Source organism: Ailuropoda melanoleuca, chromosome 11 (assembly GCF_002007445.2).
Source record: "Ailuropoda melanoleuca isolate Jingjing chromosome 11, ASM200744v2, whole genome shotgun sequence".
NCBI lineage: Eukaryota > Metazoa > Chordata > Mammalia > Carnivora > Ursidae > Ailuropoda > Ailuropoda melanoleuca.
Genome location: NC_048228.1, coordinates 29,877,078 through 29,894,547, shown reverse-complemented (window position 1 = coordinate 29,894,547; position 17,470 = coordinate 29,877,078). Strand labels below are relative to the sequence as shown.

At 44.4% G+C, this 17,470-nt stretch overlaps 1 pseudogene; it reads left to right on the top strand.

Annotated features, from left to right (window-relative positions):
• The first annotated feature begins 856 nt into the window (after window positions 1–856).
• LOC100469317 lies at window positions 857–1,715 on the top strand (annotated as a pseudogene).
• Window positions 1,716–17,470: the final 15,755 nt, after the last annotated feature.

The following is a 17,470-nucleotide window of genomic DNA, read 5'->3' as shown; positions in this document are numbered from 1 at the left end:
ATCGATTATTTATATTGTAAATATTTTCTCTCAGTTTGTAGCTTGTGGCCAGTTTGAATCATTACGGCCTTGCTGCGCTATTCCGCTCATTCATTGACCTACCCCTGGTCCATTTCCACACCGGCTTGTCTTGTCATGCTTTTCATAGTGTCTTTTGATGAACAGAAGGCCCACAGTTTAGTGTGGTAAAATGTGGCCTTCCTGCCCTCCTGCTTTGGTGATTTTTGACTCTTGCCTAAGAGATCCTTCTTTTCTTCTGTATTGTAAAGATATTTGATATTGCCTTCTAAAGTTTTTCTGGTTTTGGCTTCCACGAAGTCTTTAGTTTTCCACAGATGTGTAATACATGCTCCTTGATAACGGAGCTTTTGTATATGCAGGAGTTTGCTTCTGGTCTCCAGTCTGCTGCATTGGTCTTGACATCTGCAAGGACAAGCGTCCCCATATTGTTCTTCTTTACATTGTCTTGGCTCTTCTTTTTTTTTTTTTTTTTTTTTAGATTTTTTATTTATTTATTAGACAGAGATAGAGACAGCCAGCGAGAGAGGGAACACAAGCAGGGGGAGTGGGAGAGGAAGAAGCAGGCTCATAGCTGAGGAGCCTGACGTGGGGGCTCGATCCCATAACGCCGGGATCACGCCCTGAGCTGAAGGCAGACGCTTAACCGCTGTGCCACCCAGGCGCCCCTGTCTTGGCTCTTCTTATCTCGAAAAGCCATTTGCTTTTCTGCATGAATTTTAGGATCTAATTGTCAAGTTCTCAAAAAATATTGTGTAGTGATTCTGATTAGATTTAAGGGACCATTGATATCTTTATGGACTGCTCCGCAGTGGCCTGCCTCCTCTCTCCTTTCAACATGACAGATGCCTCTGTGTCCTTTGCCAAGGACTTGCTGGTGGGTGGAGAGGCCAAGGCCCACCCCGTGGGTCAAGCTGCTGCCGCAGGTGCAGGATGTCAGCAAGCAAATCACTGCAGATAAGCAACAGAAGGGCGTTATAGACTGCGCAATTCACACCCCCAAGGAGCAGGGAGTCCTGTCCTTCTGGCATGGTAACCTAGCCAATGTCATCTGATGCTTTCCCACCCCGGTTCTCAACTTTGCCTTCAAAGGTAAATACAAAGATAAAGACAAGCAGATCTTCCTGGGTGGTGTGGACAAAAGAACCCAGTTTTGGTGTTCCTCTACAAGGAATCTGGTGTCAGATGGTGCTGCTGGGGCCACATCCTTGGGTTTTGTGTATTCTCTTGATTTTGCCCGTACCTGTCTAGTAGCCGATATGGGCAAAGCTGGAGCTAAAAGGGAATTCTGAAGCCTCGTGACTGCCTGGCAAAGATCTACAAGTCTGGTGGGATGAAGGGCCTGTACCAAGGCTTTCATGAGTCTGTGCAGAGCATTCTCATCTCCGGGGCTGCCTGACGCTGCAAAGGGAATGCTTCCAGATCCCAAGAACACTCACATCTTTACCAGCTGGATGAGCGCACAACCCGTCACAGCGGTGGCTGGGTCGACTTCCTCTGCATTTGACGCTGTTGGTCACTGTATGATGGTGCAGTCAGGGTGCATCACATCCACGGGCACACTTGACTGCTGGCGGAAGGTTGCTCGTGATGAAGGAGCCAAAGCTTTTTTCAAGGGTGCGTGGTCCAATGTCCTCAGAGACATGGGTGGTGATTTTGTGCTTGTTTTGTATGATGAAATCAAGAAGGTCACATAAGTTATTGCCTAGATGTTCCCCTTGTGAACAGGCATGTTGTATTATATAACATATCTTGATCATTCTTTTTTTTAAGACTTATTTATTTATTTGAGAGAGAGAGCGTGCATGCAAGCAGGGGGAGGAGCAGCGGGAGAGAGAGAATCCTAAGCAGACTCCACGCTGAGCTCAATCCCACAACCCTGGGATCATGACCTGAGCTGAAATCACGGGTGGGATGCTTAACTGACTGAGCCGCCCGGGCGCCCCCGTCTCGCGCATTCTTGACAGACTGTTGGCTGGTTATCAACGGCAACTATTACTGGCTGAAAATGGGAAGCAGTAATATTCATCTGACCAGTTTCCTCTTAAAGGCATTTCCATGATGATGGGACTTAATTATATTTTTTATTCCAGTCACTCCTGATAAATAAATTTGAAGAAATAAAAAATATCTGCAGCAAAAAAAGAAGGCTTTACAGGCTGCTTGTTAATTTGTTCCCACTGAATCTGTTCTTCCTACTCATGAGCTTATGGCTGCCATTTGAAGGCTCTCTCACCCTTCTTGGCAGCTAGTTTTGGCCGTGTGTGGCAGAGCGCTCGCAAATTGATTGCCATTATTTCCTTCTCTGTATCTACATGTGACTTTGCTGTTCTCCTTTCAATAAATAGAATATATCTCCTCCCTTGGAATATGAGCTGGCATTATGAGTTGCTTTCCCTAATAGAATGCAGTGGGTATGATACTGGGTCAATGCTGAGCCTAGACCTCAATCAGACTTTTGTGCCATCGCTCTCCCTTGGAAATTTGCCACTGTCTGTGAACAAGCCTGGGCTAGCCTGCTGGATGGGGAGAAACACAGGGTTAGTCACCTCATATCCAGGCTTTGCTGCATACTCATCTTTTGACCTTAAGCAACATGCCTCAGGCTCCTCATCTCTAAAATGAGGATCATAATAATACCTACCAAATAGTATGATTGTAAGGATTAAGTGAGTTAGCATATGTAAAGCACTTAGATGAGGGTCTGGCACATGATAGACTCTCTGGGGGTCTGTTACTACCATTAGAAGGCAAAAGATTGCATATTTGGGGCTTATATGGAGAAAATAAATCCATTTGCCTAGAATGTAGACTGTGCGATGAGTTGGAAAGAAAGGGCTGGAAAGGTGGGAAGCAGCAAGACTGGTCACCTTGAATGCCTGCCTCGGGCATAAAAAAAAGATTTTTATTCTACAGGTTTTAGAGAACCATTGGAAGAGTTGAGCATTTAGGAAACATCCTCACTGTATCCAAATACTTAGATAAATTCTCACATTAAATAGTTTTCCATAATTTTCTCAATTTCTCTAACGGGAGACTTACTGGAGATCCATTTGATGGCAAGGAATCCTGAAGTGTTCATTTATTTTGCGGTGGGTATAGTTGGATGGGTCTGTTTATATTCACGTGGTTGAATAGCTGTTGCTTTTGCAACGAAAGCAAAGGAATCTGGTGCAGTTCACGTTTGAGAATTGGGAACTTACAGCTGGCCACGAAGCGGTGTTGAAGACGTACCTCCTTGGTCGTTGCCAGAGCTGTGCTAAACAGTCAATATGTTTATATACGGCTTCAACAGAGATTTGCTTTGCCTGCATTTTATGCAAGAAATAAAACAAGCAAACGGGAGACACGATCCTCCGTGTTCTGAAGCATACAGTCCATTGAGCAATAACGACAAACAGCACCTGCATGACGGTAGCAAGATACATGCTACACCGTAACAGTGTCCATTGGATATTTGGTTTTAGAAAGATGTGAAAGCTGAGATCTGGTGGCTGATTCAGAACTTGCCAGGGAAAAAGAGGTGGGGGTTTCAGACAGAGGGAACAGAATGTGTAGAGGCCTGGAAGCAAGAAAAAACATGGAGAAGATTTTATAAATATGTGTATATGGGGGGGCTATCTCTTGTCAATGTTAATATTCTCACGTGCTGCTCTTGACGTTCCATTAAGGACAGTGTCACAAAGCCAGGTGGGCTGCATGAAGCCTGCAGGCTGTGGGCTGTTTCTCAGTGTACAAGATTCTTACCTAACTACCCTTTGGTAGGGGAAACACACCGAAGGAATAAATCTCTAAGAGCCTAAGGAGGTAGTTGGGGGGGCACAGGGCAGGCCGCCCCCAAAGGTGCCACTTTGGCAAAGTTATTATTTTGAATTAAAGTTACTTAGGAAACAGCCAGTGCAAGAACACTCGGACCACTCCCAGCTTTGGCTCCAGAAAGCGGGAAATAAATCTCCCATGGGAAACGTACCCTCCCTGCACTGCGAGGTACAGGGACATCCATTTTGTCCGAGATGGGGAATTCAGGGCCAAAGAAGCCTACCTGAACAAATCCTGTTACTTTTACTTATTTACTACTCCAGCCTCCAGCCTCCAGCCCAAATTCTGTTTAGAACTCCTTACTAAGTGAAGCTCTTGCACACAAATTTTCTATGTTCTGTCAATTCCTCACAGATTTATGTTTCTTTGTCTAAAAGTATAAAACCATCTGCCTTGGTCATTTCTTTAGGTCTCAATTTTATTACTTGGCTTGTGTGTGCATATCATTAAACTTTGCTTTGGACTTTGAAACCCAAGTGAGAAGGAAGGGTATCCATGGAAGCGTATCCAAGATTTGGATGTGGAAGAAAAAGAAGTCAAGCTAGAGTCTTAGGAATTGTGCCAACCAACTCACAGGTGGGGGCTTTGTACACTATTTAGACACACGTGTACTGCCGGACACAGGGAATTTCAAATACAGGGTGCTCCAGGGGATTTGGTTTTATAACATGAGATTAACCACCCGTTCTCTAATGCTTTATGTTGATGGCTCTGCCTGGCCTATGGTAAGTGCTCAATAAATATCAGCTGCTATTATCATTTTATCATTATTAAGAACAACATATGATTCAGGGAGCCTGGATGGCTCTGTTGGTGAAGGGATGGAATTCTTGATTTCGGTTCAGGTCATGATCTCAGCGTTTTGAGATTGAGCCCCCTGTCAGGCTCCATGCTAGGCGTGGAGCCTGCTTAAGATTCTCTCTCACCCTCTGCCCCTTCCCCCTGCCCGCCCCACTCTCTCTCATGCTCACGTACTCTCTCTCAAAAAAAAAAAAATCAAAAATTAAAAAAAAAGAACATATGATTCAAGGTAATATAATAATGGAATCGTGTAGAAGGCCACAATTGGAAAACCCTGAAGGTATAGTTGGCTCTTGATTCTTTTTTCTCTTTCCCATAGTTATTTTATTATTCATGGCTATTTCTACACAAAGAGGGTACAGAAGGATGTGACTCAGGTCCAGTGAAAGATTAGTGCTGGGAGTTGTGTAATTCTGATCCCCTGAACAAGCCCCAATTCCATCACCTCCCCAAAACAGTGAGTACTGCTGAGTTACACACCAGGACATTTTTCATAAAGCTGCAGAGAGGGGACTGCTCAAGTTATGGCACTGAAACTGTTGTCTATATTACTAAAATTAGGTCAGATTCGCTCAACTATTAAAGCAAGGTTGCTACTCTGATTAGAGCGTATTTAAAAAATATATTCTAGGATGGATCAATACAAAAATATAAGGCTAGCTACACGTAAATTTGGTAAGAAAAAACATCCAGATCCTGGAGCTATTGGGAAGACTTAAAGACAGAAATAAAACAAGCCCTCCTCTTCTACTCTCCCACCCCTCAGTTCAATACAAGAAACCCCCACCAAAACAAAACAAAACAAAACAAAACACAACCCTTCGAATTTTCCAGATTATGAAGAAGGAAAAACTTTTATTTTATTTTATTATTTGGTAGATGAAATGGGAGGGAAAGTTTATAATGAGTCTTATATGTTGTATTTATCATAAATAGATTTTTTTTCAGGGAAATTTGCACCATGTTTATGAAGCACAGAATTTAAACGGTATAACTCCTATGTATTGGGCATCTTCTAAATACAGATACTAAGCAAGGAATACAGGGGATAGTGGGGATACAGCTGTGAACCACAGGCAAGCTGGCTTGCTGTTTAAAGGAGGAGATAGATAATCAGGAATCAAATAACCACACAAGGAAATGTCAAAATGTAACTGTGGTAAGTGCTACAGATGAGAAACATCTGCCCCTTTGAGATCAGGTAGCGGCACCCTTGACCCTGTTTGGGGCTCGGAGTGTTGACTGAGTTCTGGAGGATAAACAGGAATTAAATAGATCAGGAGGGCGGGCTGTGGGGCTGGGCGAGAGTGACCGGGAGAAAAAGAGCACATACAGACTTTCTGTCGGAAGGAGCAGATGTGTTCAAGGAACTGGGGGAGCAGGAACGTGCGGCAGAGCTCAGGGTATGGGAGTGAGCACTGAGCGCAGGGCCACGGAAGTCTCCACAGGTCGTAGAAGCCAGTAACAGAAGCCCTACTTTTATTTTTTATTTATTTATTTATTTATTTTGGAACCCTTGGGTTTTTCTGTTTTGTGGGGTTTTTAAAAAATTTTTATTATGACATGTTAGTTACCAAACAGTACATCATTAGTTTTTGATGTAGTGTTCCATGATTCATTCTTTGCATATAACACCCAGTGCTCCATGCAGTATGTGCCCTCCTTAATACCCATCACCAGGCTAGCCCATCTCTGCACCCCAATACCCTCTAAAACCCTTTGTTTGTTACCCAGAGTTGATAGTCTCTCATGGTTCGTCTCCCCCTCTGTTTCCGCCACCTTCATTTCTCTCTTCGTTCTCTTAATGATCTCCCTGCTATTCCTTATGCTCCACAAATAAGTAAAACCATATGAAAAGAAGCCCTGCTTTTAAGCTGGCGCATGACTCCTTGGAAAAAAGGACTACATTTCTCAGCTCTTTTTTGGCTAGGTTTAGCCCATTGAAATTTACGCAGAAATACTGACGGCAACTTCCAGGAAGCGTCTTTAAAACAGAAAGACAGGCCCCGCCCTTTTGCCCGTCCTTCCTGTTGGTAAAAATTTGGAGAGAGCAGCCATTTTGAAACATGCAGTGACCTTGGGATAGCAGTTCCCTGCGTGGCGGAGCAACAAGATGGCAGGAACCCCAGTTCCTCACAGTGTGAAGAATCATACAGGACTTGGCCTGACCACCTAGACTTTTTGGAGAGAGAAAGGAAACTATCCTCTCCTGTTTAAGCCACTGATATTCCGTTTTTTTTCTGTGACTCACAGTTGAGCTACTTCTAACAGGTTAAATGTGGGGTCTAAGAAGTCTGGAATTGGTCAGATCCACAGAATTCTTCACCCTCAGCGTGCGCCGCTGCTGCTGAGTTCTTTGTGCATGCCTACAGAGGGAAGGAGACTACTGCCAGTCAGAAGTTTTCCTTGGTCCTTGGCTCCATTTAACACTGCTGTGAGGCAGTCACTGCATCTTACCAGGGTAGGATCCTGAGAAATATTTAGACAAAGTGTGAAAACCGAACTATTGTATGATAAAGTTAGAAAAATATTCCACATAACGCAAGAATGTCTTTTAGTTAGGTAAAGTACGTTTTAGTTAGGCGAAGCCTCCTTGCCTGAGGAGAAGGTAGAGATTCTGGAGGAGTAGATGTCAATCAAAGAGAAGACAGAATCCAGGAGGCAGGAGAAAAGTTCCATGCCCTTCCCTCAGTCTATGCAGATCTTGGCTGTACTTGAAGGGCAGAGAGCCCTGGATAAAATGCATGCTACATAGCATAATTTCATGTTTCTTAGGCTGCGCCAACTGGAGGCAGTGTTTTTCAAATTTTCTCTAAGCCGTGGAATACTTTCTTCAGTCAAAGCTTACTTGGAAGCCATAAGTACATAAAGTTGGCAGGCCTGCTGCTTTTCTGATTGGCACAGACATCGGGGACACAGGGGCCTGCCTGAATCCCCTCCAGATCTCCATCCAGTTGTGGCTTTCAGAGGGGCTGTAGCAGGACACCTTAGGGCTCCAAGAAACACAGTTTAAAAAACCATCTGGGGCTCCTAAAGGGAGCACGGTAATAGTTACCAAATTGCATTTTTTTTTTTCTGGCTCTATCCTGACTTTCTTTGGAAAAAGTCTAGCCTGCTCCAATTCTTCCCATTTTTTTCTGGGCTTTTCTGAATGGTATCAGCTAAAATGTTACCTCCTGGAAGATGCCTTTCCGGATTACCCTGTCTGGAGTAGCATTCCTCAATTACTCTTTACCAAATCACCTCGTTTGAAATATGTATTTGTAGGACTTTCCATTCTCAGACAGTTTCTTGGTTGTTTATTCACCAGTGTGTTAATCTCTTTCTTCCTTGCAAGGTAAGCTCTATGAGAGTCTTTGTTTTGTTTACCGCTCTATCCCCAATACCTGGCGTAGTGTTTGGCATAGTGAATGTGCTCAGTAAATTTTTTTTTTTCCAAGTATATTACTTTCCTGGAATTGCCTTTAAAAATTACCATAAGCTGGGGCGCCTGGGTGGCTCAGTCGGTTCAGCATCCAGCTCTTGACTTTGGCTCAGGTTGTCAGAGCCTCCTATGGGCTCTGTGCTCAGTGGGGATTCTGCTTGGGATTCTCTCTCCCTCACCCTCTGCTCCTCCCCTGCTTGCACGCGCTCTTCTCTCTCTAAAATAAATACATAAATCTGAGAAAAATCACCCTATGCCGATGGCTTAAAACAGTGGTGATCTCTCAGAGAAAGACAACTATCATATGACCTCACTGATATGTGGAATTTGAGAAACAAGGCAGAAGATCAGAGGGGAAGAGAGGACAAAATGTAACAAGATGAAACCAGAGAGGGAGACAAACCGTAAGAGACTCTTAATCTCGGGGAAACAAACTGAGGGTTGCTGGAGGGGAGAGGGGAGGGAGGGATGGGGTGGCTAGGTGATGGACATTGGGGAGGGTAGGGTTGTGGTGAGTGCGTGATGAATCACAGACCTGTACCCCTGAAACAAAGAATACACTATATGTTAATAATTTAAAAAATGCAACAAAATAACCTGAAAAAAAAAAAAACCCAAACAATAGCAATCTATTCTTTCACAGTTCTAGAGGCCAGAAGTCTGAAATCAAGGTGTTGGTAGGTCATGCTGCCTTCGAAGGGTTTGTGAGGAGAGGTCTTTCCTGGTCTTTTCTAGCTTCTGGTGGTTCCAGGCATTCCTGGGATTGTGGCTAAGTAACTCCAATCTCTGCCTCAGTGTTCACAGGGCCTTCTCCCCTACCCCTCTGTCTTTCCTCTGTGGTCACTTGTCATTGGACTTAGGGTCCACCCAGATAACCCAGGATGGTCTCATCTCAAGATCCTTAACTTCATTGCAACTGAAAACTTTATTACAAACGAAACTTCATTACCACTTTTTTAAAATAAGGTCATGTCCACAGGCTGAGGGTGGTTGAATACGGACATCTATTTTTCGGGGGGGCCACCATTCCATCCACCACAGCAAGGACGCTTGAAGGATACATGAATGAACAAATTAACTGGCTCCTTGGCTCCTATGTTGTCTGCAATTTGCCTCTTCTGCTCTTGTCTGGGGTCATGTTTCCTGTCATGCTGATGCCCCAAAGTGATAGCCGTACCTCTAGTGGCCACTAGAGCAGGGCGGTCAGCAGGGACACTAAGGTGACAACTTTTTGAGGATGGGGTCCTTAATGGCTAAGTCCAGGATGCTGTCTCTGGGCACTCCCGAAACAGTGCTTCTTCTCATGGAAGGTGTCACAGCTGGGGACTTGGTATCTCCAACTGCTGAAGGAGGGGTGAGCCTCGGGCGTCATCATTGCAAAGAGCAAGGGGAAGGCTTGGAGGGCTGAGCAGGAGATTAATCTGAATGACAGAAACTATGCTGTGTTCAAGGTCACCCCCACCAGCCCTCCTTCAAACGAACTTGTATCCCCCAGTCTTTCCTCAAAAGGAAAATTCCTACCCAGGAGTGTCTTGGTACTTTGTGTAGATAAATTCTTGTTGGGTCCGTCTCTGTTGTCCAGACACCCCTGGAGCCAAGGCTGAACCCTTTATTATTTATTCTTAACATTATGCAGCTTTCTTGTTTATTTCCTCAGGGTCAGAGGGACAAGGACTCCGGAAGCAGAAACACAGGAGCTACAACAGTCTGTTGACCAGCAGGACCCCCTTGACTTAGTGTTCTCTCCCTTCTTCTGTGTCTGCGGACATGGATCTAAGGAGAAGGCCCCTGCACGCAGTCACAGTGACGCCGTCCTCATGAAAAGCAGGGCTCAGCAAGGACCCTCTAGTACTTTCTCCTGTCCTATTATAATTGGCTTGCTCTGCCTCCTGCTTTCCTGTCGAGGATTACGAGGCACATTTCAGATGCCTCTCCCAACCAGAGGTCATTTTTTTTGATGTCCATGTCACATATGACTCCGATGTCTAAACCTGAGGCCTGTTTCGGTGTTAAAATGGTTGCCTTCTTATCCCACTAACTTCCGGAGAAAAAACCCTGGTTACTGAGGGAAAGAAAACAAACATAATTGACTCCTAATTATTTTCCCTGAGGCCATAAGCTTTTTTCTTTTTTGCAGAGAAACCTATGACTCCAGATGACCACTAGGGGTCCCCAGCAGGCTTTTTCAATGCACCAGGGGCGCCACACTCCCCGCCCCGCCCGTTTCTTCCCACGGCTGCAGGGGGTGGGGTGGTGGGGTGTGGACATCGCGAAGCTGTGACTTCAGCCAGCCCGAGCCGTGCTGTGGCCTTGTCCATTGGTATAGCTAAGCCTCGGAGGAGCCTGGTGCTTTCCCCGCCAGCCCAATTTTCAGCTTAAATCTTTGCCCTAATGTTATTTTAATGTGCTTTGGGGCCCCGGTGGGGAGAGTGGGTGGCAGGGGAACAGCATTTAATTTCCTTTGGAGTTTGAAATGTGCCTGACACTTCTTGAGTAGTCGGCTGAATCAGAGAATCTATAATCCTTGAAATAGCAGCAACTTTGGGAGACCTTTTCCTTTTTGGGCGAAGCTCATGGCAAAGGTACATTTTTGCTAGGGGGAGAAGAAAAAAGGAAACCAGCATTTATTAAATCAGAGTACCATGCTCTTTACATTCATGATATTATTTAACCTTCCAAGTAACCTCATGAGGTGGGGGTTGTTGTTCTTAATATGCAGGTTAGGAAGGAGACATGCAGGGGGCTGAAGCAATTTATCTAGTCTATGCTGCTAAGGGGGGCGTGTCCCCCCCTCGCCCCAGGTCAGGCTGGAAGCACAGGTGTTCTCACTCCTTGTCCCCGAGCCCTCGGCCTTGTGGTTTGACTGTGAGGGCTCTTGCAAAGGAGTGTATTCCAAGTACGCCACCCAATCTCTTTCTATAAAGCTGAAGCAGTACTTCTGTGAATAATAAAATGAAAAGTCTAAATGTAATTAACCGAATGCTTATGAAGCATCTTTAACTCACCAGGCACCGTGTCTGTTAGAGGTTCAGGCACGGCCACAGGTGTTTCATTCGGGATAAGAAAAAAAGAACTACTGGGGTGCCTGGCTGGCTCCGTCGGTAGAGAATAGGACTCTTGACCTTGGGGTTGTGAGTTCAAGGCCCACAATGGGCATAGAGTTTACAAAGAAAAAAAAAAAAAAGAACTGTTTTAGGGAAAACGGGATATCTTGACCTACCTAGATTGGCTATGTCTACATGAAGTCAGTCAAGGGAAGAGATCAATTATCTGATGAATTGCTGCAGAACAGAAACTCATGCTTCTCTGCCGCAGCGCCAAGAGAAGGGTAGCTTGACAAAGAAGAATGTAGAATGTATGCGCTTAACGTATGGAGAAAAGTGCCAGTCAGTACTCTGGAAATTCAGCATCAGGGGAAGAAATATAAAGGTCTATTTTAATCCATTCTGTTACAGGGTCCAGCCCAGTGCCTGGTGCCGAGGACGGTCTCCTTCAGTGTTGCCCCAGAGTTAAATGATATTTTAAAAAATGCTGTTGGGGGGCGCCTGGGTGGCACAGCGGTTGGGCGTCTGCCTTCGGCTCAGGGCGTGATCCCGGCGTTATGGGATCGAGCCCCACATCAGGCTCCTCTGCTAGGAGCCTGCTTCTTCCTCTCCCACTCCCCCTGCTTGTGTTCCCTCTCTCGCTGGCTGTCTCTCTCTCTGTCAAATAAATAAATAAAATCTTTAAAAAAAAATGCTGTTGGGCCTGCAGTGTGCATCCCACACCCCCTTCAGCTGAAGGCATGTCCGTGTGGGCTAAACTTGATCTGCCTGCTAAAGGAAAGCTTGAAATGAGAAACCAAACCTAACCGCTTTACCCGCCATCATCTCCTGTTCTTATTTTCCTCCCATGGTGTTAACAGAGTAAGGTATTCCCCATTAGTCACCCAGTGCGTACAGATTTACAGGAAATATGCCCCATGTCTAAGAACTAATCCTGCCACATGATCAAGTTTGATCCTACGGAGATCCCAGAGGTCCTGTAGGTGAAATGACTCTCAAGTCCTTTGGATGAGCCATCGTACAATGTCTACATTCTCTGGAATTTGAAGGAGCTACACTAGAGTCAGAAGGGCTGATGACCAAAATATGTATTATGTAATTTTTAGTCGCTTGCACATGACTGGAAGCTTAACTGTGGTCATCTCAGGAGAAGATGGTAATAATGAAATTTATCTGTGCTTATGTTTCAATCTCCCAAACAAAAGTCATTACAATTAACTCTCACTAGTGCCTATAAAATAGATGATCCAGTAGGACTCTTTGTAAAAACATTAATGTCTCCTTTGCAAGGAAAACAAAATACAGAAAGGAAAAAAAAAAAAGATCTGAAAAGATAATTCAAAGGCAGGGTCTAAATTCCTCTGTGCTCATGGGTGGTGGTGAGAGGGGATGTCATTTGGTAAGTAGGATGTTTGGAAATTCATCATCTTGAAAATAACAATGTCAATCTTTCACTCACCTTTTAATTTGTAAAAGGAGAATAGTAATAAAGCACAACATTTGCCATTTATTGAGCCCTTACCATATGGAAGGCACTAACCTGACCCAAACTGTGAAATAACAATTTCTCTGAATTCTTAGGAGTTAGATAACACAATCCCCGTGTGTATGAGGAACAAAGCCAGGGAAGTGGAATACCTTGGCCTACCATCCCACAGCTAGTGAGTTCTGATGGTTCCTGGAGCTGATTGGAGGCTTTGGTGACGCAGGTCGGTCTCACTCTGCATCTGTCACTGGGATATGTGGTCATGTGTTAAATAGTGGTGACCTTGACCTCATGTTAACAAAAATAACAGCCACAGTTCGTTGAAAGTCTACTGTGAACCGACCTCTTCACATATATTGTCTCTTAATTTGCACCAAAATATCTGCAAGAAAGGTTTTATCTTCTCTTTTTCACAGAGGAGGAGACTGAGGCTCATACGGGTAGGAAGTGTTGGAACCAAGAGTCAAACGTAGGATTGTCTGGTCCCAGAGCCTGTGTTCTTTCCAGCTCTTAGACCCCTGGTGGCTTGTGAGGATAATGCCACACGCCTGACCTGCTCGCACAGGGCACGCTCCCCCTGGTGGAAGTGTGAGAGCTACACACCCATCTCCGCCCTCCATGAGTCAGCGAGTGAGTTCAAGGCAGCTGCCCGTCCTCGCTCCTTACTTTCTTTGTCATTTCCTGATCCTTAGCCAGAGACCCTAAATATGCATCTTCTGTTTGTGACTCACTCTGTTTTTCTGTTTTGCTTGTTATTAATAAAAATAGCCGACAAAACAAACAGTAAGACAACCCACAAAATATGAATGAACGACACATACCCACAGTCGCTCCTTTTTTTGTTCTGTTTTGTTTTCTTTCCCGTTTTAGACACTCAGGGTGGTTAACAAAATCTACCGGAATATATCTTACTTGTTTTTAGGATCTGTCAGAAAAATTGTTATGCTGTCTTGAATCTTGAGTCTTCCCTTTAGCCCACACCCTTGTTTGGCATGAGGTAAGCCTAGGAATAAGAGAATAAACAGTTGCTCGGACAACATTTCCATAGAGAGTAAGTTATTATACGACACCTAAATGGAGAAACTCATTCTCTCTCTCTCTCTCTTTTTTTGGAGAAACTCTCAGAAACCAGGATTCTGATGCAAGAGGTCTCTTCTTCACACTGGGGCCCTGAGCTCGCTTTCTCTCCTGCCCTTCAGCACCCTGGTGTTTTCCTTAACAGTATGACTTTGTGTAGTGTTTTTCTTTCCTATTATGTGGTAAGCTTTATGATACTCGGGACCAAGTTCCCGTACCGTTTCAATCCTATTTCCATCAGTAATTGATTTTCAGTCAAGGGTAGTGGGAAAAATATTAAGAGCATAAATAGGTTATATATGAGTTCAAGTACCTGACAGGGAATTTGGGCTTTACCTTACTGTCCCGTTGTTCTCGTCTCTTTTTCCTACACCAGATCATAAAGGATGTGAAACACTCCTTCCAGTAATTACCATTCTCTTTTTGAGGGCATGTAGGGTGGTGTGTGGGGGGGGGCAGGCAGAGAGCAAATATGTAGACAGATGTCCAAAGAGGCATCTTTTTTTAAATTTATTTTTTTATTTTTTGAATATTTTATTTATTTGAGAGAAAGATGATGAGAGAGAACGCAGGCAGAGGGGAGGGGGAGAAGGAGAGGGAGAAGCAGGCTCTCCCCTGAGAAGAGAGCCCCACATGGGGCTCGATCCCAGGACTCTGGGAACATGACCTGAGCTGAAGGCAGACTTTTAACTTACTGAGCTACCCAGGCACCCCCCTTTTTTTATTATTAAAGATTTATTTATTTATTTGAGGGAGGGAGAGAGAATGGCGAGCACAAGAGCATGTGACTGGGGGGAGGGGCAAGGGAGAGAGAGACAGAGAATCTTCAAGCAGACTCCCTGCTGAGCGAGGAGCTCAACTCTGGGCTTGATCTCATGCCCCTGAGATCATGATCTGAGCCAAAATCAACAGTCAGATGCTCAACTGACTGAGCCACCAGGTGTCCCAGAGAGGCATCTTTTTGAAAAAAATCTCTAAGTTGATTGTGAAAACCATCTTCCTACTCCAACCAGGGGCAGTGAAGAGAACGAAGAGTCAACAAGATTTTTGAATGGGAGCATGAACAGATGAAGAAGCATTTTTAGAATGCCATTGTTCAAGTGTATGGGCATGAAATTAGAGATGCAGGAAAATTATAGTCTGTTTGTTTTAATGCTATAAAAATCTGGGCTATATTATGGATACAAGCTGAAGAGGGTGAATGTGATCAATACATTGAAAGAAGAGCTGATCGGAGGAACAAAGGAAAAGCTATCACCACATTTAGAGAATTTGAACTTCCCTGATGGACGAAGAGTGATTCTATTGATGGAAATAGGGTAGTGAAACGAAGAAGCTCATTTAGGGCAAATGAATGACAAATTTTCACTCACTGCCTAAGTTGGTATCAGTTAGAATGAACTATTGTTCAATTTTCATTTTTGCAAATAGTTTTGGAATCAAGCATGCTTCCTGCAAATATATAGGTTTGAGGGTGTTTAGTTTGCTACGTACACATAATTTGATGGCACCATAGCCTCTTCTTACACGTGTTCCTTTCTCTCTGAACGAAGACCCTTTCTTTTATTTTCCAGGTGATCTTTCTTCGTTGGCGTTAACATGTGAAAGCTTTTACCTTAGAGAAATATGTGTGAATGATGACAGTCTGAACTGGTGGAATTAGTCAAATTCTCTTTTTAAAAAAGATTTATTTGTTTATTTATTTTTGGGTAGGGAGGGTCAGAGGGAGAGGGAGGAAGAGTCTTAAGCGGACTCCATGCTGAGCGTGGAGTCTAATGTGGGGCTCGATCTCATGACCCTGAGACCAGACCTGAGCTGAAACCGAGTGCTGGATGCTTAACCGACTGTACTACCTAGGCACCCCCAGTCAAATTCTCTTAACTTCAGATTCATGTCTATAGATCATTTTTTAAAAAGATTTTATTTATTTATTTGAGGGAGCGAGAGAACATGAGCAGGGGGGAAGGCAGAGAGAGAAGCAGTCTCCCCGCTGAGCAGGGACCCGGATGTGGGACTAGATCCCAGGACCCTGGGATCCTGACCTGAGCTGAAGGCAAACGCTTAACCGACTGAGCCAGCCAGGCGCCCCGGTAGATCAGTTTTAATAATGCAGACCACAGTCCTTTCTTTTATGGGAAAAATATTCCATGGCTTCATGTGGTTGATACTCTTCAAAGATAGCAGACAACACATCCTTCCCTTTATGTAGGCATATGCGTCTTTCCATCAGGAGGTGGATTCTATCTCCCTCCCCCTGAACGTGACTGGCTATGTCACAGGCTCCCACCAATAGGCTTCACGGCAGAAGTGGTGCTCTGCCAGTTCTGGGCCTAGCGCTTTACAGCCGGGAAGCTTTTGCTGTTGCTGTTTTGGAACCCTGCTGCTGTAAGGGACTCTAGGTTCTCCTGCTTTAGAATAAGGTGATGGGAAAAGGCCACTGATGATCCAAAGCCATAGAGAAAGAAAAGGCGTGTGAAGGAGAATCAAAACACCCCAGCAAAAGCTGCCTCCACAACCCTAGATACAAGAGTGAGGCCTTCTTGGACCTTCCATCGCGGCACCTCCACATGCCGAGTGTAGATTCAGGAGTGCCTCTAGCCTCCGCCACATGGAGCAGACGAACTGTCTCAGAAACTCACAAAATTAGGAACAAGAATAAATCATTGCTTAAGCCACTAAGTGTTAGGGTGGTTAGTTATACGGCAATTAATAACTTACATACTTACATATTTAAAATTCCTTTTTATCGTCCAATAATTGATAGATAAAAAGAAATACAGGTCACAATGTGTAAGGGAAATAAAATTTCTCCTCTCCATTCTTAGGGTTTCTGGTTGGAAATGACACAGACAGATTAACAGGAGAAAAGCGTACACATTTTATTTAATAAAATTTTACATGCACATGGAGACCCAGGAAAATGAAGCCCCAAAGAAGTGTCCTGGGCGCTTACGTGCTAGCTTGAACAGAGAATGGCAACCGTGGAAAATAACTGAAGTATATGAGGAGATTAAAGGAAGGTGAGAGTTATTTTGGTTGGTTTGTAGCGAGTTCTCTTGGCTTCTACTGGTCGTTTCTGCTGATAAGAATGATTTCTTTCCTTTGGGTTTAGGGTGGGCATTTTTCACACGGGCATTTCATCTCCCACCTGCAGGAAGAAGAAGGAAAGTCAGAATGCCCTTCTTACAGCTGCTATTTGCAAGTGTCTTTAGCTCAGAATAATCAATATACCGAAGCAGCATATTTGGGGACCGGGCACCCCTCAAATGCACGATCGTGGCACTTGTGTGAACCTGCCTTGTAAGAACTAGAACACTTGCGAAACTCTCTGTGACCCTGTCAGGGGTCATCACTAGGTTTAATTCTGTACTGATTATCCCCTTGCTTTTAAAAACTATATAGTATTATCACTTATCTGTTACCAAATAACATAATAGAGTGAGGCAGACATCTTTGGAGAAAGCAAAGTTCCGAGCTCTATCTCTTTGTGACCCTCCTAAAGGGAGGGGTGTGTAGGGACTATAGTTCCTGCATTTCAAGACCCGAGAGGGAGACTTTAAGTGGAAGACGCAGAAAGCTCAGTGGGTGACCCGTGCAGCTGGGAGTTTAGTGGGCAAAGTCTGTCTCTCACCAGGCCTGTCTAGAGGATGAGAGATGAACTGACTAACTGCTTTGGTGGCACAAAGAAGGGAGTGTCTATTGCTTTGGCATATAGCCTGCCCTCCCAAGGTTTTTCAAGGCACAGGTTCTGCAAAGGCTTTCCATGGATCATAGATCCTGAGAGAAAGATCGAGATTGGGA